The sequence below is a fragment of the Chiloscyllium plagiosum genome, unplaced genomic scaffold, assembly GCF_037043375.1.
Source record: "Chiloscyllium plagiosum isolate Xiang-an unplaced genomic scaffold, Cpla_swu_hap1 HiC_scaffold_23, whole genome shotgun sequence".
Taxonomy (NCBI): domain Eukaryota; kingdom Metazoa; phylum Chordata; class Chondrichthyes; order Orectolobiformes; family Hemiscylliidae; genus Chiloscyllium; species Chiloscyllium plagiosum.
Window position 1 is genome coordinate 46065447 of NW_028270161.1, and position 22499 is coordinate 46087945.

The 22499-nt window shown below is 41.8% G+C and overlaps 1 protein-coding gene across 17 annotated transcripts in view; it reads left to right on the top strand.

Annotated features, from left to right (window-relative positions):
* The window catches only part of LOC122561637 (potassium voltage-gated channel subfamily A member 1-like), a 250780-nt gene that overhangs the window by 90688 nt on the left and 137593 nt on the right, over window positions 1-22499 (top strand). For 13 of the 17 annotated variants that reach the window (XR_015761164.1, XR_015761163.1, XM_087999618.1 and 10 more), the window contains one exon: window positions 20484-20606. The exons of 2 other annotated variants lie outside the window; for them this stretch is intronic. The gene's annotated coding sequence lies outside the window, so the exon portion shown is untranslated. Of the gene's footprint in view, window positions 1-11274; window positions 11470-20483; window positions 20607-22499 lie in introns of all 17 variants that reach the window. 2 more of the 17 variants (XM_043713583.2, XM_087999614.1) reach the window with 1 other exon arrangement.

The window sequence follows — 22499 nt, forward strand, 5'->3', positions numbered from 1 at the left end:
ATGGTACCTAACAGAAAGAGTGGTCTAGAAACAACCCCAGTGGAGGTCAGCATGTTTCTGGAAGAGCCAAGGTTGATTTGCTGGTAAGCATCTTCATCCAAGGGTCCTAGATGGATGATTCTCATCCAGATCCACATTCTTCTGAGGTCGCCACTATCATTGTCTGGTGTGACAGATGAAATAAAGCAGCTTGACTAGGGGAACAGCTGGCTTCGGTGCACTTGCCTTCAACAGGAAAGCTCTGATACTGTCAGGGTTTATAGCTCTTGCTACATTCAGTGTGCTAATGTCTCAAAGAGTGAATCTAATGGGTGTCTGTAATAATGAGAACCTTGGCAGGAGGCCAAACAATAAAACCCACTCAAATCCACTCTCCATTGTCAGGAACAGCCCATCTGGTTCACTAATGTCCTTGAAGAAAGGAAACTGTCGTCCTTACCTGGTCTGGCCTACATGTGACTCCAGACCCATAGCAATGTAGTCAACTCTGAATTGCCCTCTGGGCAATTAGGGATGGGCAATAAATGCTGGCCTAGCCAGTGATGCCCACATCTTGTGAATAAATAAAAATAAATTACTTTGGTCAATGATACTTGTAGATACTTCAGCCTCAAATCTTGCATTGACATGTTTGGTTTACTGTGATTAAGAATGGAAATGTTCATTGGGTTGCTTCATTCTTTTTGCTGCTTTGGTGTTCATTGCCATTTTTGATTATGGAATGCGTAAATAATCTACTTTTGTGCACTTGTGAAGATATAATGCAAGCATAATGTTTTATTTCAGTCTGGAAACTCAAAGTCGTTGTAAAACCAACAGCATTAGCTTATTGTACCATTGAGGTCGAGTAGAGGAAGGGAAAGTTTTCTGAGCCAACTAAGCTAGAACCTGCACTCGACAAAAAGTAACACATATCAAGCATGCAGTGTGCTGTGATTCCCTTATAAGTCTTTATACAGGTTCATTTATTTTCATCACTGTTAAGTAACAATTTTGAAGGTTGTTCAAGGAAATCACAGAGCTACTTCTTGAGACTGAAATAATGGGTGGAATTGGCAGGGGCCTGAACAATGTGGGCTATGGCACAAAATGGGGCAGAATTGTCAGCAAGGTCTAATTTCTAGGTGAGATTCTCTGAGTTAATGTTCCAGATTCGATGACACTCTTCAGACTCTTCATATCTGACTCGAAATGTCAACTTTTTGTCTCCCTTCATGGATGCTACCAGACCTGCTGAGTTTCTCAGGCACGTTCTGCTTTCATTTCAGATTTCCAGCATCTGCAGTACTTTGGCAAGCACAGACCTATATTGCAGGACAGGCTGGCAATTGGCATTGAAGAAGGTAGCCAGCTTCCAGAATAGATTGGGCTGCATCTCCGGGATTTTCACTTACTCTTCGCCCTCATTCACATAGTGCCTACCCTCGTACTCACAGCTTCTATGCCTTGCCAGTTAGTGCTGTCCCACAACCAGACAGCCTGCCTTGCTAGTCAGCAGTGCTCACTTAAGGGGGTGGGCAAGGTATGTCAATCTCTCACCGGCACCATGTGCCAACAGCTCACATGACAAATTCACTTTGTGTGCAGCAAGCAGACATGTCTCAAGCTCTTAGGGAGTAGTCCGCATCAGAGTCCATGCAGCCATCCATCTATCAGGGGTCTGTCCACAATAATACAAGGACAATAGCAGTCCAGGGGATTGACTGCAATCAGGCATCTGGTCACAGTGTTCTCAGTCAAGGGTCCACACCTCTGCAGTCCGGGCACGAGTCACTGTAATGGCTGGTCTAGGGGTGGGACTAATGAGATTGGGGATTTGTACAGGCATCAGTCAGGGGTATGGGCACTTATCCTATAGGGCTGCCTGGTTGAGACAGTTAAGGGATGTCCCCATGTTCAGTTGGCCAGGCCAGTCCAGAGAAAGCGAGGTGAGGGATGGGGGGAATATGGGAGGCTGCTGCCGCAGGATGCAAACTCAGGAACCAATCTGTAGGGATTGGAGGCTGGAGGCTGGAGGCTGGGGGATAGAGGGGATGGCAGTTGTGAAGGGGGCAGCAGTGTTTGTAAGGGGGATGTGGTAAAGTGTGGATGGGAACAGGGTGTTGGTCCACAGTGTGTAAACTCTGGCTTCAAGAGGCAGGCAGTGTATCACCACAACTGACGTGGAAATAGGTTGGGTGAGGACTTGGGTAGATGCAAAATATGGACTTTATGGGAAGGGCTATCAGGGAGGAGGTCTGGATGTTTGGGGCCTCATAGAGGCAGACATTGGAAAGCACTGTCCAAAGAGTGCCTGCTGTCACCTTCTATCATGCTGAAACGCGACATGGTGAAAGAAAATAACTGTGACCACATTGAAAGTGGACGGTTTAAGTGTTTTGAACTGTAAGGGAAGAGAGTGCAAGATCCACTGATTTGAGGCCTTATAGAGGTCAGGTATATTAGACACATGTACTGTGCAGGACACAGATCTGCAACCCTCTGTAATTGCTGGTGATTCAAATGCCTGTGACCCAGATATTGGAGACCACTTCATTTGAGAGCGACTTTTTTCAGGCAAGCACGAGGGAAAGAATAGAGATGTTTGACCAAGGCACAGGACTAATTGCCATGTGTATTCCCTGTTCTTTGGAGGCCAGACACATTGATCCCTGATACAGCCTGTACAGACATGAAGCTGGGCATCAGGCCGACACGGTTTTATTCAGGGCTACAAAGAGACTCAATCAAATGTTTTGCAAAGCCAAAAATGTTTATGCAAATATAGACTTTATAGGTGGTGAGCTATCACCAACCACCCTCGAAAATACCCTCAAACAGGTTACTTCCCTCTCATTATATTTCAGTTCAGTTCCTAGTTCCTGTGTTGCAGGGAGCATGCTCGCCAGAGGAACCATTGGCCTTGGATGTTTGCTTGGTCAATCTCAGGCAAGGACATTCCAAAGGTCAGAGATGGGCAGGCAAGGTGGAGGTGGAGAGACTGGCATCCTTTGGGAAGTCCTAGAAGGAGATTTCTGATGTGTGTGTCTGTGTGTGTCCTCCTCTGGCTGGGGACCTCCTGGAACTACCCTGTCTCCTCATATGGAAGCGGTACCTGGAGTGAGTGCCAGGTTTCCTGTTCCTTTGGTCCCGAGCACCAGTGACTGGACTGATGGAGTACAGGCCTATGTTTGTATCCAGCAGACCCTGAGAGTGCTGGGTCTGGCTCTCCATGGCAGACATCAGCTTCTCTGTAGATTCAGTCAGAGAATTGCATGCTTGAGGCACTGGGCTGCCAGGGGGTAGCTGCACTGCTGTAGCCTCTGGATTACCCAGGCCATTGTCCCCCATATCCCTGTCCGCTGCTGCTATCCCTCCTGTGCAAGTGGGTGAAATCCCTGACATATCCCTGTCCTGCCTGGGGCTGAGCAGGTGCCTGGTCTCTGCCAGTTCTTCTAGTGCTAGCGGCCTGGGCATTACTTCCTTAGCCAACTGCAGAGCAGTTGCAGTGAGGTGTTCACCATCTTGTGCTCTGAAAATGCTAAGTATGACTTTCCCATTGAGGTGGCAATATCTGAGCCAGCAGGGGCTGCTGGAGACAGCCTGGCTGATGCTTCCTCTAAGGCCTTGGAACTCTCTGCCTCCTAAGTTGAGGAAGTGGTTTCTGGTGGAACAGGCCATTTCTCTGCAGAGGCTGTGTTATCCCACTGGTACCTTCAAGACACAAGGGAGAGAGGTCATTTCTGTCAGTGGTGAGGAGTGCTGTGCAATGCATGACACTGACAGCAGGGCTATTGTGAGAGTTATAATAGAATGAAGAGTGGTTCTTACTCAGTTGGTGGGACATGGATCTCTCGACATCCCTGCGAGAATGGTCCTGGTTTTCTCCCAAAAGAGACAGGAATGTCTCCTGTAGTGGGTAACAACCTTGATTTTTGAGCATACCTTGGCTCATCTTGGCTCGGTCCAAACTGTTGAGTTGCTTTCTCCAGGACTGACTGACAGGAAGAGTTTGAGTGAGGTGAAGATGGATGGGATGGCTATTTGTGTTGGTGCAGATGTTAAAAGTTGTCATGGTGTACTGGATGACTGAGTAGGCAACACAGAGGGCATGCTGGTTTATGGTGTGAGGTGGGGCGGGGGGGGGGGTAGTGGGTAACATGAGTGACTGAGGGAAGACTTGCAAGTAATGGTGAGAGTGGTAGAGAATGAGCTTTAGTGGTGGGTGAGTCCAGGAACAGAAAGAGAGTGAGTGTGAAGTAACACAGAAGAAAGAGTGTGGGACCTACTTTGGACATTCTTCTGGACAATGGCGATTGAGTTGACCTAGATGGTGACCACCGACCAGGCTGCTAGGTCTGGTAGCATGCCTCCTCTACCCATCCTTCAGGAAAAGAATGCCCTCTCTGCACCACTACCCACCAGGGGCTCCAAATCCTTGTCAGAGAATAGCAACACCATTTTCTTCTTCTCTAACATCTTTGGAAAGACTGACCTTGGACAAGCAGGGCAGCTTTGGAATGCCAGTGCTCCTCAGCTCCGCGTGGGCATCAGGAACTTGAGTCTTTCAGCTGACACCCAGTCGGTGATGAGTTGTTCCAGGAATGGTGAGTGTAGAATGAGATTTGAATCAGGCATAAAGAATAATGTGTTGAGTAGTTTATAAGGCAACAAAAACAGAAATTGCTGGAAAAGCTCAGCAGGGCTGGCAGCATCTGTGGAAAGAAATCAGAGTTAACATTTTCATAGAACTCCTACAGTGTGGAAACAGGTCATTCGGCCCGACAAATCCAACCGATCTCCGAAGAATATCCCATCCAGACCCATTCCCACACCCTATTACACACCATTTCCCATGACTAATGCAACTAACCCACACATCCCTGATCTCCATGGGCAATTTAGCATGGCCAATCCACTTAACCTGCACATCTTTGGACTGTGGGAGGAAACTGGAGCACCCGCAGACATGGGGAGAATGTACAAACTCCACACAGACAGTCGCCTGAGGCCGGAATTGAACCCAGGTTTCTGGCGCACTGAGCCACCATGCTGTAGGTTGCAGTTCTGAGGGAGGGTCATTCAACCCAAAACATTAAATCTGATTTCTCTTCACAGATGCTGCCAGGCCTGCTGAGCTTTTCCAGCAATTTCAGTTTTTGTTTCTGACTTACAGCATCCACAGATTTTTCGTTTTGTTTTAGTTAATTAGGCGAGTTTGAGACCTTGTTCAGATTCATGGAGAAAAAGCCGCCATAAAACTGACACAGTTGATAAAACATAAGATTTTGCGCCAGTTTCAATTTTTTTGGCATGAAGCATAATAGTTTGGGAGTAAATCAAAGGAAAATACTGCAGATGCAGAAATTATAGTCATAGAATTATAGAGGTATACATCACAGAAACAGATCCTTCAGTCCAACTAGTCCATGCTGACCAGACATCCTAAATTAATCTAGTCCCATTTGCCAGCATTTGGCCCATATTTCTCTAAATCCTTCCTATTCATATACCCATCCAGATGCCTTTTAAATGCTGTAATTATACCAACCTCCACCACCTCCTCTGGCAGTTCATTCCATACATGCACCACCCTCTGTGTGAAAAAGTTAACCCCAGCTCCCTTTTGTCCTTCCTCTCATACCTTAAACCTATACTGTCTAGTTTTGGACTCCCTTACCCTGGGAAAAAGACCTTGTCTATTCACACTATCTATCCCTGTCATGATTTTATAAACCTCTTTAAGGTCACCCCTCAGCATCCATTGCTCCAGGGAGAAAAGCCCCAGCCGATTCAGCCTCTCCCAATAGCTCGAGCCCTCCAACCGTAGCAATCTCCTTGTCAATCTTTTCTGCACCCTTTCAAGTTTAACAACATCTTTCTGATAGCAGGGAGACTAGAATTGAATGCAATATTCCAAAAGTGACGTAACCAATGTCCTGTGTATCTGAAACATGACATTCCAACTTCTGTCTTCAATGCACTGACCAAATGTACCAAATGCCTTCTTCACTATCCTGTTACTTGTGACTCCACTTCCAAGGAACTATGAACCCGCAACCCAAGGTCTCTTTGTTTGCCAACATTCTCTCTGATCTTACTATTAAGTGTCTAAGTCCTGCCCTGATTTGCTGTTCCAAAATGCAGCACCTCACATTTATCTAAATTAAACTCCATCTGCTACACTTCAGCCCATTGGCCCATCTAATCACGGTCCCATTGCATTCTGAGATAACCTTCTTCCCTGTCCACTGCTCTTCCAATGTTGGTGTCAACTACAAACTTACGAACAATACATCCTATGTTCACATCCAAATCATTTATATAAATGATGAAAAGCAGCAGACCCAGCACCCGTTTCTTGCAGCACGCTGCTAGTCACAGCCCTCCAGTCTGAAAAATAACCCTCCACCACCATCATCTGTCCCCTATCTTCAAGCCAATTTTGTAACTAAATAACTAGCTATGAAATTGGAAAGCAAAAGACAGATAAAGAAATTCTGAACTAGATAAAGAATGTGCTGGAGAAACTCAGCGGGTTAGGCAGTATCTGTGAGGAGAGAAGCAGAGGTAATATTTCCAGTCCAATGTGACTCTTCAGAATAGTTTAGAGCCTTGTTTGCATCTCAATGACTAATTTAGCTGTGTTCTAAATGAAGTGTTGTTTGAAATGAAGGTGCTCTATGTAAATGATTGAAAACAGAGCCTCTAAAACTCAATGGCCACAAAAGTGCTCAGTTTTGGTTGTCAGTGTAATTTTTTGAATAGCATGGCTTTTAAGCTCTCAGATTAGAAATCTTTTCTGTTGCATAGCATCTGCAGTAACAATTTCTTGCAAATCAGGAAGAATTTTTTTTAATGAGGTTGCATACAATCAAATAATTCAGTAACCATGCTCTCAGCACTGCCCATGCCAGCTCTCTGCTATGAGCCCATTTCAAATGTGACTCACTCCTGGGGGTAGGAGCAAAACAGGTTTGTCCCAATTCATGGTGACCTTGGAAACAAACATATGCTTGAAAATGAAAATTACTGAACTTTCAAATTTTGCTGCAAAAACACTTCAGCATGAAATGAAAAGCTGAGTACAGGCAAACGAGCTGTGTCAAGCTGGTCTGCTGCCCTGTTGTGCCTGAGTGTGCTGTATGTGTTTTTGCTGTGTGGTGTGATACTGCCCTGTGCTGTCCCAACAGCACAAAAATCAGCACAATTTATGACGTCTTTAAAAATGCATGTCCTGCGAAGTCAAATAAAAGCACTGCACAGATGTATGCTCTTGTTATACTAATCCATCCAGCACAATGTCACCACTTTAAATAGATATTATCTCTGTTTCCTCTATTAGATTATACTTCTCATGCAGGCAGGTGTGCTGCCTCTCTGTGGCTTGAAGCGTTGTTGCATGCAACCACTCTTGCACCAAGTGTGAATTGGATAACACACGCACTCCTCACACACACACACACACACTACCCCCACACCCCTCTTCTCATGCATAAACACACACACACACATACACACGTGTGTACACTATCAATCTCCATGGATAGTGAATGTAAGATGATTTCTCTGAGAATGCATATATGATTCCTTCCCTAAGCCTGCAGCACAAGTATTACAGAGGATCAAGTCAACAGCTCACCACTTTCTCAAGGTAACTAGGAATGGGCGACAAATATTGGCCCATCTAGCGATGCCCACATCCCATGTGAATAAAGAAAAAGGACTATGTTCAAAATTTCCTCACTTCTTGAGAAGTATTCATGTTGCGTCATATTTCCCTGTGCCAGGTATCAGACTTACGTGTGATAAATCCATCCACCATTCTTAATAATATAACGTTGCTAGATGGCAGTTTCTCATTTGCCATTGTGCCATCAAATGGTTTTTATTCACCAGCCATCAACTCTGCCCAATGTCATAATCAACATTAGCATCAATTGTGATCCCTCATTGCAATGAGTTGACTGATCTCAGCAGTCAGACGTTGCGGTTGACTATTGTGCTCTTTCGGCAAGAAGGGGAAAAGCATCCAGGACTCCCAGTCTTGCTCATGTTTTGCTAATTCCTGTTGGGTAGTGCAAGAGCAGGACCACTGGATGGTCATACTTGCCTGCAGTGTTCAGCTATCAAACCGCCCATCCTGCTCACACCTTAGACTTCCACTTCAAGAATGAAAAGCAAATTACTATAGGTCAATGTTACAATCACATTCCAGGAAGAGTTAGCTCCTTGGGGAGAAAATTGGATGAAACAATTTGTTTAATTAAAGGCATATTGATTTGAAAATACCATTAAGGTTTTTGCATTCTGTAAGATGGCAGTTGTTATGAATCATAGAATGCAGAGCATTCAGTTGGCTCAGTACTGTAATGAAACCGTGAAATAAAATGCGGTTTTAGAGTAATTGTTTTTTTTAACCTGAGATTGGCTGAAATGTAAGTTCCTTAATCCTCAAACAGCTAAAGTGCAAATTATTTTTATTAAGTCTGCTGAACATTAATTTCTCTCTAACAATGCACACCAGCTTCTCTAATTTTGTTGTAACGCTGCAGGATATGATTAATGCCACCCATGAATCATGTGATTGCAGTCTGCAAGGCTGATGTCGCATTAGTCTCTCACAGCCTGTAGTCAGTGTGCACACAGCTCTTGTTTCAACAGTCAGAGCATCTTGTGACACCTACTCTTACAGTGTGTATACATAACTATATCTAGAATGTGTAAAAACTGCAAACTAATCTCCTGTTAAAATGACATCCTCATACCTGATCTTTGCTATTTGTTTTTCAATATTATCTGAGCATTGGAAATAAACAAATGTAGTATAACCTTATCATGTACTGTTTGTCAGCCGTAATATTTTAGTTATTATTCTCCAATCATCATTATCTTCAATCGAACAATCTATTCATCAGTTCATCTATCTTTAGTTATGCAGAAACAACATTTGTTGAAGCTTTTCAGGAGTTTGGGTGTGGGGAATCTCTCATGATCCTGACAGCTAGCTCACAGCAATTTAACACTGGTGGTAGCTTTTATTGTTTTAAAGTGAGACCTGCCCATTTCTCTGAAGTGGGTCCTGCCTTAGCAGCTAACTAGTTGGATGGGCAATAGTTCTGTAGCCTTGCACTGTCCTTGGGTGTGTTGTTCACATCTGAGACTCCCCACCACAAGATACCCAGGTATGCCTGAGTTGTCAATGAGGTGGCCCCGGAGTTTGGGTGGGGGAAGGGGGAAAAGCCATGTGCACAGGCGAAAGAGGATGATGAAGTGGAAAGATATGGAGACTTTGAGGAGGGGATGTCTCTGATGGGCTTGGAGGAACTGCAGTGAGTTCACACTCCCTCCCACATTTTGCCCAATGCCAGCCTGCGCTGCTACAGCTGCTGGCTTGCGATATGAGTAAGCCTCTTCCTCATCCTGGTAAATACCTGCAGTGATGGGCTGTGACCCTGAATTCACCATTAATTGGTCTCCTAAAGGCCTCAGCCTGGCGCATTGCCTTCCCAGCCTGGCGCATTGCCCATTGCTTCCTACACACCTGACAACATTTTAGATAGTTGTAGACAATGAAAGACTACTTGCTGGATTTTATATTCCCCTTCCCCACCCCCATCTTCAAACTCCAACAAAGAAACATAACATCCGACCCAGTCTAATTAGATACCTCTTTAACTATTTATCTATCGCCATGTTTAACTTCCATTGTTGTCCAGTGATTCGTGCCTATTTCTGTGTTTCTTTCAGTAAAGCATCTCTATCCTTTTCTTCCATTGCTTTCTCTTTATCTTTGTAATTTTAGTTTTTTTTCTGTCCCTACATTTCTGTCTTTATTTTGACCTATCATTCTCTCTCCATTATTTTCCTGTCTTCCAATGTCTATTTTTCCCAGACTTTAATTTCTTGCTATTTTGCCAAATCATGTTTCAGTTTTGTTTTGCTGATTTGTTAAAGTTATGAAGGGTAATTTCCTCAAACCTCCTCCTGTATGGTCTCGGCATGTCTCCATAGCAACCTGATGGGGCCTTGCAGTGGATAACCAGATGCAAAAACAGACAGGCAGCTGGCCAGTAGCTTCATAGCATTTTAGTTACTTTTTGTTTTGAAGTAAGCAGTCTGAAAATCCCACTGCCCAAAGATCTTGCTGGGAAAGAGAGAATAAGTCCCTTATCTGCTCTTTGACCTCCCCCAAATCTTTCAGACTGTTGGCTGACTGATGCAGCTAACCCTGGAAGGCTGTTTTTGAGGTGCACATGCCTTTCGGTATCCTGTGGTGGCCGGGGGGTGGGGGGGCTGATGGGGGAGGTGGTGGTGATGTTTTGTGAACTGAAGTGGTAAGACCAACAATTTCCCCAATTGTTTTATTTCCCGAATAAATTTTGTACATTTTGTATCCCTGATTTGTACATTTTGGAGACACTCACTCAGATTTAATTTTCAATACTTTCCTAAACAATCCAAACCAGCAGAGAAAAACAGTAAATGACACAGTACGACTTGGAAATGAACATATTGGTCTTCCATTTTGAAGTACACAGAATGAGTTAGACCCTGATGTCACATTCATCAGTTTTAATGTTTTTCACCTTCTGGGGCAAAAAGAACAGATCATTTGAATGCTTTCTTTTCCTCTCTTTAACCCTTTGGAACTGATTGCCATTAGATTTGAAGAAGAGCTCAGTTTTTCTTTGGTTTTGGCTCACTTCCAAAGGTGCCATTCAGATCCTTGTCCTGTGACCATTTCTCAAGACAGAAATTGATTATACAGTTGAACCAAATAATATCAAACCTAATCCATTTTCACCAGCACATTTCTAAGAGGAATTATAGTGATGTAATCAAGAGTGACAACTTGGCAGACCTTTTCTTTCCAAACTCAGATGTGGTGGGACTGGCTGGAGAACTATTAATTCTATCCCATTGAATAAGATGATCAAGGGAGTTCCTCATGCGGCTGAGTGAAGTCTATCAAGAGTACCTAAGAGTGGGCATTAATTGTGAGGTTCACCATGTACAAGTTGTGTACTTAATCAGCGTTTGATGCTGAGTGATGAGGAGGTTGTCCATTTTACTTCCTGTACACACACATTGACGTGCCACATCAGCTGCAATTTTCTCAGAATCCGGGCTCATGTCGTGCCAACACCAACGCTGTAGAGCTGAATGTTGTGGAGTTTACTAACTTACATTCAGTGCATAACTACAAAATAAAATATGAAATAATGTCAAATGTGTTGTAACTCATACTTGAGAATTAATTTGTTATTACTTATTCTTGTCACATGTACCTAGGTACAGTGATAAGTTTTGTTTTGCAGGCAGATCAGACCATATAAAGTGCATGAGGGTAGTAGAACAGGGTGGAGAGTACAATATTACAGCTGCAGAGAAGGTGCACAAAGAGCGAGATCAACACTAAGTTTAAGATTGACAGGTCTACTCAAAAGTGTAATAACAGTGGAGAAGGAACTATTGTTGAATCTGTTGGTAAGTTTGTTTAAGCTTTTGTATCTTCTCCCCAACGGAAGAAGGCAGAAGAAATTATAACTGGGTTGGGAGGGATCTTTGATGTTGGCTGCCTTTCTGAGGCAGTGAGACAGCTGAGAAGTGTATGGATAGAAGGTTGACAGACTGGGCTATGATCACAACTGCCTGTAGTTTCTTACGGTCCTGGCCAGTGCAGGTGCTATACCAAGCCATGATGCATCCAGATGAAATGCTTTCTATGGTGCATCTTTAAAAATTGGAAGAGTTTTTATGGACAGGACAGCATGGTGGCTCAGTGGTTGGCACTGCAGCCTCACAGCGCCAGGGACCCAGGTTCGATACCAGCCTCGGGCCTCTGTCTATGTGAAGTTTGCATATTCTCCCCGATTCTGCATGGGTTTCCTCTGGGTGCCCGGTTTCCTCCCACAGTCCAAAGATGTGCAGGTTAGGTGAATTGGCCACGCTAAATTGCCCATCGTGTTAGGTGCATTAGTCAGGGGTAAATGTAGGGTAGGGGAATGGGTCTGGGTGATTAATCTTTGGAGGGGTGATGTGGACTTGTTGGGCCCAGTGGCCTGTTTCCACACTGTAGGGAATCTATCCTCATTTAATCTAAAAAGTGGTGAATTTCTATAGCCTCCTGAGGAAGTAGAGGAGTTGTTGTGCATTCTTGTCCATTGATTAACATGTGTGGATCAGGACAGACTGTTGGTGATCGCTGTTCCATGGAACCTGATGCTCTTGACCATCTGCACCTCAGCTCCACTGATACAGAAAATGGCATGCCCTCCACCTTGTTTCCTGAAATCAATGATCAACTGACGTTGAGGGAGAGATTGTTATCTTTCCACCAAGCCACAAAGCTCTCCATCTCTTTTCTGTACTCTGTCTTGCCATTGTTTGAGATCCAGCCAGAAACAGCAGTGTCATCAGCGAACTTGTAGATAGAGTTAGGATGAAATTTGGCCACACAGTGATGAGTCATAAACTGGTGAAGAGATACTAAACTTCTACATTCCCAATATGACAAAGTAAGGATGCCTTTAAAAGCTAAAGATTGCAGATCACATAGAATGAATTTTGTAATCAGGAGGTTCCTTCACATCTTCATTTGGAAGTTACTCAGGTACAGACACCGGTTCCTGAGAGTGAAGTTTCTGGAGAGTACATTTATTTTAGTCAGAATGAAGTTACCCTAAAATACGAGAGTGAATGAGATTATTACCAGGTAAACATCTCACTTTCGATACTATTTTTCTGCTGTCGGCCCAATGCAAGAGAGTAAATCACAACAATGAAACTACAAAGAATGGATTCAAAGCATGGATTTTTATTGTGATAGGATTTACTAGTTATTGACAAAAGTGCATTCTCGCCAAAACCCTTTCAGAGCATGGTACCCAAAGAGAGAAAAAATTATTGAAACTGTTCATTTAGCTGATTGAAGAAAGATCTTGTGGCACCTTGGTACCTCAGCGCTGCAAGGTCTGGGTTCAAGTTCCACCTACCCAAGAGGGATGTCAGAACATATTTGAACAAGTTAATTAAAAATATGTTTTACCTGATTAAAGCTGTTAATTGTGAATAAAAAAAGTGCACAGTTAGTCAACATCTGAGAATGGATGTGGTGCCTTTAAGCTGAGGCATTTGAACAAAAGGGACTGGAACTAACTGTTTAGCTTAATTCCTAATTGTTTCATAAACTGGAGATGCGAGCACATAGTGGATATCTTTTTTAAAATATCTGCAGTGTGAGGAGCTGACATTTCTATGCGGCAACATTGCAAATTTGGTAACCTTAGCAACTGGAATGAATCGTGTATAACAGAAGCATCTGCCCTTGTAAAGAATAGAAGTCTGCAAAACTGTGAAAGAGATCATTTTATTTTCAAATAAGGCACAGAAAAGTGAGCGGTGGGTAATAATTAAGTGAACAGTTCAGAATAGGTCTCAAGCCTTAAGGCTGAAGCTCAGTTGCTTTATAAACATCATCATAACAGTGAAATATAATTATTGCATAAAACCAGTGACCTCAGTGTTACTCTTCAGAAAGACAGTATTTAATTCACCATCTCGGGCTTCTAATCTACAACTCCTCCTCATTCGGTCAGACACCCAATCCATTGCTCTGCTCTCAAAACCTAATCTACAGTTCTCAAGGACCCAATTTCCCACCTGGCCTTCCATCCTCCTGCTTTCTCTCCACTTCTCAGACACACAATCCACCATTCATCACTCTCAGATTCTTATCCAGTCCCTTACTCCATTCTCAGTCACCCTAATGCTGTCTTCACATATTGCCAATGATTTCCAAGAGCTTTGAGAAAAAAAAGGAAAAGAATTAAATATAAAGTAAATATACACACCGAAACTGAGAGAGAAGATAATGCAAACTCTGAAAATAAAATTAAACAAAGGAAAGAGTTGCAAATGCAAGTATTCTAAAATAAAAGCTGAACGCTATGGAAGTGCATTGCTGCTTGTAAGTCCAGTTAAAGTTTCAGGAACCATCAATAGAAAGGAGGGAAGACCTATGACCAAGAATAGTCAGGTATTTATTGCAGCTAAGGACAGTATTCCCAATCACTCTTGAGCAATCACTTGACTGTGTACGCAGATACTTTGAAAATCTTGTTCAAGTGATAACATTAAATTATTTGATTCTTGTATGAAAGGATATCATTTATTTTTATGATGTGGTATGTACACACTTGAGAGTTGGGCATGTAAAAGATGGACCAAAGTGTAAAAGACTTGAAGACAAACACTCAGAAATCAGTTTGCAACCCCAGAACTGAATGGAGGTAGAAATAAACAAAGCATGGTCATCAGAGTGAAGCTGACACAGAGAATAGTGCCCATTCTGCAGCTCTTCTTTGAGGCCAATGTGCCTTGTAGGAGGCTGCTGTGCTCCCATTGGTTCACCATATCTGCTGTCAGACAAACAGCAAGAATTCACACTAGCTGCCCAAAACTCAGCGACAGTTTAAGGATACGGAATATATGTTTTAGGACTAAGATGTGGTGAAATGTCTTCATCCAGAAAATGGTGAGTCTGTGACATTCACTACCACAGAAAGTGTTTGATGTTACTTAAACATTGTGTATTTACAAGAAGGAGGTAGATGTAGTGCTGGACAGAATCACTACCATTTATAAGACAAGATGCAAACTCAAAGATGAGATGGTGACCCGTACAAGTGGAACTTCAATCTAGCAGCGATATGAAATGGAACTTTACCCCTGAGTCATGCTTTGCATCCAACCTGTGCTACTTGTCTAATGATACTGTACAGAAAGGCAGCATAAACATAGTTTATCCAACAGATATATCACCTTCTGATCTCGAAAAATGATTCACATAATACTTTATTCTGCTGCATTGACATTTCAAAAGATAATTAATACCCCTGTTTGCTACTTCTGAGTAATGACTCATCTATGTAAAAAGAGACTACAGACCATTGTATTGTCAGTGAAATGGCCATTGCTGGGTCTACAGACAGTCCCCTATCAAAAGCTATGTACTCAGGCTTCAGGCCAAGTACAGAGTATTAACAGGGCCGTGCTGGAGTAGTCCAGTGAGATGGTTAGGAGTGGGGTGGCAGTGCAAGTTTGAGAGGGGAGATAAAGTGCCTTCAGTTAGTACAAGGTAATGCCAAAGTTGGTCTCCTACCCTGCCTGACATTGGATCACTCAGTAAAAGCTGCTGAGCTACACCACCAGGTATGAGCCACTCCTGCCAAGGTAGTGGCTGAGCTGGAATAAGGCATTTATGAGAATCAATAGACCAAGCCCAGCATAGAAAGTGTGGAAGATAGGAACAGGAGTCAGCCTTTTGACCCCTCAAGCCTGTTCTGCCATTCAATATGATTGTAATTGATTATCCAGCTCAATAGCAGAAAGTGAGGACTGCAGATGCTGGAGATCAGAGCTGAAAATGTGTTGCTGGAAAAGGGCAGCAGGTCAGGCAGCATCCAAGGAGCAGGAGAATCGACGTTTCGGGCATGAGCGTGAGCCCTTCTTCAGCTCAATACCCTCATCCCACCTTCCTGCCACTCCATCCCCCCCGCCCCCTTCCGCCCCATATCCCTTGATTCCTTTGGCCACAAGAACTATGTCTACCTACTTCTTGTAAACACATAACGTTTAAGTAGCCTCAAGCACTTTCTGTGCTAGTGAATGCCAAAGGATCACCACTCTCTGGGTGAAGAAATTTCTCTTCATCTCAGTCCTAAAACATTTACTTCTTATCCTTAAACTATGACCCCTGGTCTGGACTCCCTCAGCATCTGGAATATCCTTCTTGCATTTAACCTGTCTGGGTCTTCTCGTGTTTTATAATTTCTGTGAGATCTCACATCATTCTTCTGAACTCCAGTGAATATTTACCTAACTGTCTCATATGTCGGTCTTGCCCTCCCAGGAATGAATTTGCTAAACCTTTGCTGCATTCCATCTATAGCAAGAGCATCCTTCCTCAGATACGGAGACGAAAATTGTGCACAATATTCTAGGTGTGGCTTCATCAATGCCATGTACAATTGCAGCAAGACATCCTTGTCCCTATACTCAAATACTCTCACTGTGAAGACCATCATACAATTTGCTTTCTTTACTGCCTGCTGCAGCTATGTGCTTACTTTCAGCGATGGGTACATAAGGACACCGAGGTCTTGTTAAACATTCCTCACTCTCAATTTACAGCCATTCAAATATTAATCTGCGTTCCTACATTTGCTGCTAAAGTGGATAACCTTACATTTATTCACATTGTACTGCATCTGCCGTGCATTTGACCACCCACTAAGTCTGTCCAAATCACACTGCAACATCTCTGCATTCTCCTGACAGCTCTCTCTTTATGCAGATGTTTTTTTGTCATCTGCAAATTTTGAGATATTACAAGATGTAGGTTTGCTCGCTGAGCTGGAAGGCTTGTTTTCAGACGTTTTGTCACCATCGTAGGTAATATCATCAGTGAGCCTCCGAATGAAGCTAAGATATTACATTTTAATTTGTTCATCTAAATCATTAGCATATTTGAGAATAGCTCATTCCTGCGGTACCCACAAATCACAGGCTGCCATTCAGAAAAAGACCCGTATATGTCCTACTCTTTGTTTCATGTCTATTAACCAATTTTCTATACATCTCAATACACTACCCCCAAACCCATGCACTTCAATTTTACACATTAATCTCTTACATGCGACCTTGACTTGAAAACCCTCTAAAGGTCCAAATGAACCATATCCACTGGCTCACATTAAGCAACTCCACCAGTTATACCATCAAAGAATTCCAATAGATTTGTCAAGCATGATTTCCCTTTATTAAATCTTTGCTGATGTATCTGAATTTAGCAGAAGATCGGTCTTACCCTCTCACCATTAAATTGGACACAGGTCAGGGCTAGGCTGACCCAGATAATGATGTGCTGTGTTTAATGAGTCCCCCCACCTTACCCCCAATTTCAAGCACGCAGGCATAAGGTCCATTAAATCTAGTCACTTAGAGTCATAGAGATGTACAGCATGGAAACAGACCCTTCGATCCAACCCGTCCATGCTGACCAGATATCCCAAGCCAATCTAGTCCCACCTGCCAGCACCCAGCCCATATCCCTCCAAACCTTTCCCATTCATATACCTATCCAAATGCCTTTTAAATGTTGCAATTGTACCAGCCTCCACCACTTCTTCTGACAGCTCATTCCATACACGTACCACCCTCTGTTGCCCTTTAGGTCTCTTTTATATCTTTCCCCTCTCACCCTAAATCTATGCCCTCTAGTTCTGGACTCGCTGACCACATGGAAAAGACCTTGCCTATTTACCCTATCCATGCCCCTCATAATTTTGTAAACCTCTATGAGGTCACCCCTCAGCCTCCAACGCTCCAGAGAGAAAAGCCCCTGCCTGTTGTCTTGTACCTGTAATGAGGTAAACTGTAATTCTCACATGAACAGGATAATATGTGTTTTCATGATTGGGTAAGTCAACATCTTCCTGTTGATGAATTACAACATTTCACAATTTCCAAGACCCACATTATGTCTTTCAATTGAGTCAACACAGAAATCACTGTTAAGATGTGAACTTAAACTAACTATCCAGTGTTACAAAGAATCTGGCTTATGTTTTTATTCAAGTGTAGAAGTTTTAACAGCATAGTAAATCATAATTAGCACTAAACAACCTATTTAGCACTGAAAAATTAATTTTACAACTGTGGAGTTTTATTTCCTTTACAGAAAATGTAAATAAATACTTCACACATATTCTAATATGTTTTGCTATTTAGGTATCTCCCTCAATGCAATATGTCCCAATCTATATTTCATTTTCAGACAATGATTTAAATGTAAGTTAGAATTCTTGCTTTACATATCTTGATTCATTTCCCCTTCTGATTGGAACATAGCTGACATCCACCCAACACTCTTTTTGCTTGCAATGAGGTGAAGATAAAAAGGATCTCTTTCCCTTGTGGGTACATTTCTCTAATGAACTTGTGTTTTAAAAGGAATCAATTTAACCCCCCTTTTTTGAGTTAACAAAGTGAGCCCATTAACCACTATTCATGAGAAGAATCAGTGATACAGCACACATCACAGATTAGAAATAAGTGGTGCATCCAAAACAATAAAAATATTTTCTTTAAATCAGAGCAATGGATTGGTCTCAAAATTGTACACTGAAAAATGGATAGTTGAATTTTGCACATATTGCAGTGAGATTGGCAATTGAGCAGACACTTTTCAAACTGCTTGGTTTTATAATCTGCTTGAAATTTCCTTTGTATCTGAAATAACTCCAGAGAGGCTGATATTCTGTCACCAAGTCACCCTTTATTGACACGTGGAGTGTCTTTGACACCGATTCCGCTCCCTCAGAGCCAGCTCTCAGAATGAACAGGATGTCTGACACTCCTGTTTTTATCTGTTAGCCAGAGAGCCCCGAATGGACCAGATTAACAGCCCCAATCAAGGAACTCATATCCAATAAGGTCCGTCCAGCTGACTTCATCATAATCACTACTTAATCCTTTTAAGACCTTGTTAATCTGGTTTGCATCACCCAAAGTGAAAGAATGCCTTTGCCTCCAACACAGATTAAGTAGAGGATAGGTTCTTCACCTAGTACCTGCTAGCACCTAAATCAGTCTGATAGACACTAAAGCATTCAGGAGAAAGTGAGGTCTGCAGATGCTGGAGATCAGAGCTGAAAATGTGTTGCTGGAAAAGCGCAGCAGGTCAGGCAGCATCCAGGGAACAGGAGAATCGACGTTTCGGGCATAGGCCCTTCTTCAGGCTTATGCCCGAAACGTCGATTCTCCTGTTCCCTGGATGCTGCCTGACCTGCTGCGCTTTTCCAGCAACACACTAAAGCATTCAGTCCTACTGGTCTACTCCAGTAAATTAAAATTAATATTTAACTTCTTTTTATTTGGTTATTTCCTGGAGGGTAAAAACAGTCATGTCTGCAAGATGTGACTTTTTGCTGAGAGGGCAGAGATATTCAACCACTCATCATGAATCTTTTTTAAGTATGTTCTTCTTTGAGTCCTTGATAGTTTACACGTGTGACTTGCCATTGGCTTCATCCAATACTTTGAAGGGTAGTCACTAGATTTGAATCCAGTTGTGGAGATACCAATATTGGACTGGGCTGGACAAAGTTAAAAATCACACGACACCGGGTTGTAGTTCAAGAGGTTTATTTGAAAGTACAAGCTTTCAGAGCCCATGCTCCTTCTAGGCTCCTAAAGCTTGCAGTTTCAAATAAACTGTTGGACTATAATCCGGTGTCATGTGATTGTTGACTTTGAATCCTGTAGCAATCCTCCTTTCTTAAATAGAGGCAACTTATTTTTTTAAAAGATAACTGATTCATTCTCATTTAATTACAAAGGGTGACAAGTGTTAAATATACACACACTCACTCACTCACTCTCTGTTCCTCCACTGAAGTTACATCCAGCATTTGCGGCTTAGACAGTCGTGTCATTAAAAAAAAGTTTTATTATAAGTTTAAAATGTCCATTGTTCCTTTGGGCTCTGAAACAGGCATAAAACTTTTATTTTTTGCTGATTAAGGAAGCTTTCCATGTGAAAACTTGTTGCCATGTTTACAGCTGACTGGTTCAAAACCAAGTGGATTCAATAAAGTGTATTTATTTTCCATTATCTAACTAAAGTTTTCAGTTGAGTGCTCATTAGAATATTATTTCACTTTTAATACTTGATGTTAGACTTTACCATGTTCATTGGAGAATTTAACTTTTTTAAATTCAAAACAAAGTATTATTTTAAGGCTATATGATCAAATCACTTCACAACTGGTGGAAATTTATTTTACAGGATTGAAATCAATCAGTAAGAAATAACATTTCAGTCATGTCTCTCCTGACATTTTGCTCCTGAAACATGCTTGTTATTAGCTATGTACATCTTTAATATGTATAATTTACCAGCATTTGCCATTTACATTTTTAATTTGACATTGAAAAGCCTGCATTTACAAAATTGAACTCAGCAAACAACAAAGTACAACTATTGCAGCAAGTCTTCAAACATAGGAGGTATAGAATGATGTGGAGCAGATATTCTTCTTTTGCTCATTGTTGCCCTATGTTAATGAAGAGCATGTTCATTTGAAAGGATAGATCAAAAACCAAAGCCTAAGGGTTTCCCATATAGCTGAAAATCTGCACTTTTGAACTGAATGTTCCTTACTGGGAGTGCATACTAAAAATCCAGGTTCAGTGATAAGCTATTAGCTGCCCACTTGATTTTACAATTGTTGATTTCCATGGATTTTGTAAAATGTTCACGGATCTTCATCCTGAATTCCTGATCTGTAATCATTTTGGAGACGTTAATTAATAAGATGTATTTTTTAAAAGAGATGTTACCAAATAAATGAAAATTAAGTTCAAGTAATTAAAACTAATGGGTGGCTGAGCATTCATTTCTCTATCTCAGACTTTCTATGATTCCTGAATTTCAGGTACCGTGAACAAAAGAGTCTATGAAACCAAGCTCCGCAGGTGCTGGTAAACAGTTTCACCCTGGACTGATAAGAGAAGTCTTTTTTGAAGATCAGTTAACCACATAAAGCAATTGTTATCAGGTAATGCACAAGGGCAAAAGGAATTGATGCTTAAAATGTTAGATCTATGTTACAGGGAAGTTGCTGGAATGATGCATTGTACTGATGTAAAATTAACAACCACTGGGGCCTTTCAAAATTCATATTTTCCTGAGAATGACATTAGCATATACTCAAGATATGCAGTTTCACAACTGAAGAAGGGAATTAGATTTGCTCAGATTCTCAGGCAAACTGTGTGGCATAAGTGCAATACAGCTTTAAAGTTGTTGTCAGAGACATCTTCCAACAGTTTTATTCTTGCTATACCTTCTCCACTTTTGAGGTTGTTGCTGGAAGCAATTTACAGGATTGATTTTGTGGATTTGGGAAATGCTGTTGGTGACTCAGTTCTTCAGCTGCCTTGACAGTCTGTGCAAGGATGAACAGACTTTGGTTGATAATGGAATCAACAATCATAAAGTAGTCATCATGAGAATAGTGATGGGGATGAGGAATGGGGTAAACAATGACCCAAGTTTTCAGGTACCAAGAACACAGATATGTTTGGTGCCTTTGGAACGGTGGCTAGATTTTATTATAAGTGGAGAGTTGCCAAGAGCATGAGGGCAAGGATAGTGATTCTGGCATCCCGGAACAAATTTTACATTTTTAATATTGACACCTCTACTTTAGCAACCAAATGTATTTGATGCAATGTGAGAGAGAGCACTGCTTGAGTGATCCAGTCACATCCTTGAAAGAAACTGTAGTTGCATCATTGAGAGAAATTGTCACACCCATGAGGGTAATTCAGTTGACATTATTCACTGGAATTTTTATAAGTTACTTAACAACACCTTTCACTTGAGGACAGACTTGGAAACGTGGAGAATAAATCATTAGAGAAAAACAGGCAAGTTGTAAGAATAAAATCCAACCATTTGATTAGTGTCATTACATAGCGAATGAACAAGAAGTTGTGAAGAAAATTCACAGATGTACAGTACAACCTTATTCTGTTGGCCTGAATGGCCTTTGAAATTTTCTCACATTCTCCTCTAAAAGTGCAGCTTTCCATTCTGTGTATTGGATCAGTCAAACATGACACGATGACAGAGGAAAATTTTCCATTGTCATGAAGAAACATTGCAGTGTTTAATTTTCATTTCTTTTTTAAAAAAAACAACTTAGCTATTCATCTGCTGCAGTGACAGCTAAGCACAAGAATCTACTCAAAAAAATACGGAAACGTATTACAGAGACCCAAACAAAACACACTCTGTGACACCCAAAAGCAAACCTCCTGCTTTCAACAGAAGGTGTAATTAGATGGCTGACAGCACATCACTGAGGAAACTATCTGGCCCTGCAATACAGTGCACATCATTAGAACAAGACATGCTATTCCTGTTTTATGAAGAGGTAATTAACACATTCTGAGACTTTGTTATGTGACTGAGGACATTGCTGGTACACAATACAAGGACAAAAGAAACCGCTTTCTTGAAAATACTCTTTACAACTGAGCCTGTATTCCATTCCTATTCCACTCCTATTTTCAAGTGTACATTTGTTGTATTCATTCTTACAGATACTTAATGTGAATTAATTTTGTGTGATATCTATTGAAAAAGAAACCTGATAAAAATGTCTTCTGCATGACAATTTAATGGAGAGTGTAGTCAAATCAATGGATTAATGTCCCAGCTAAAATCTTGTACAAATGAATTTTGCACAAGCCAAGGTAATGTTTTAACCCCACTGATTACGGGTAGCTGAGGACAGGAAACGAGTGCAGTTCCATTAAGAAGGAAAGAATTTGCAGAACCTCAGGATTTCCCTAAGCACTTTGCAGCCAATGAAGTCCATTAGGTGTTTATTACTCCTCTATTGTGAGAAATCTGTCAGGCAATTTACACACCACAAGGTGTC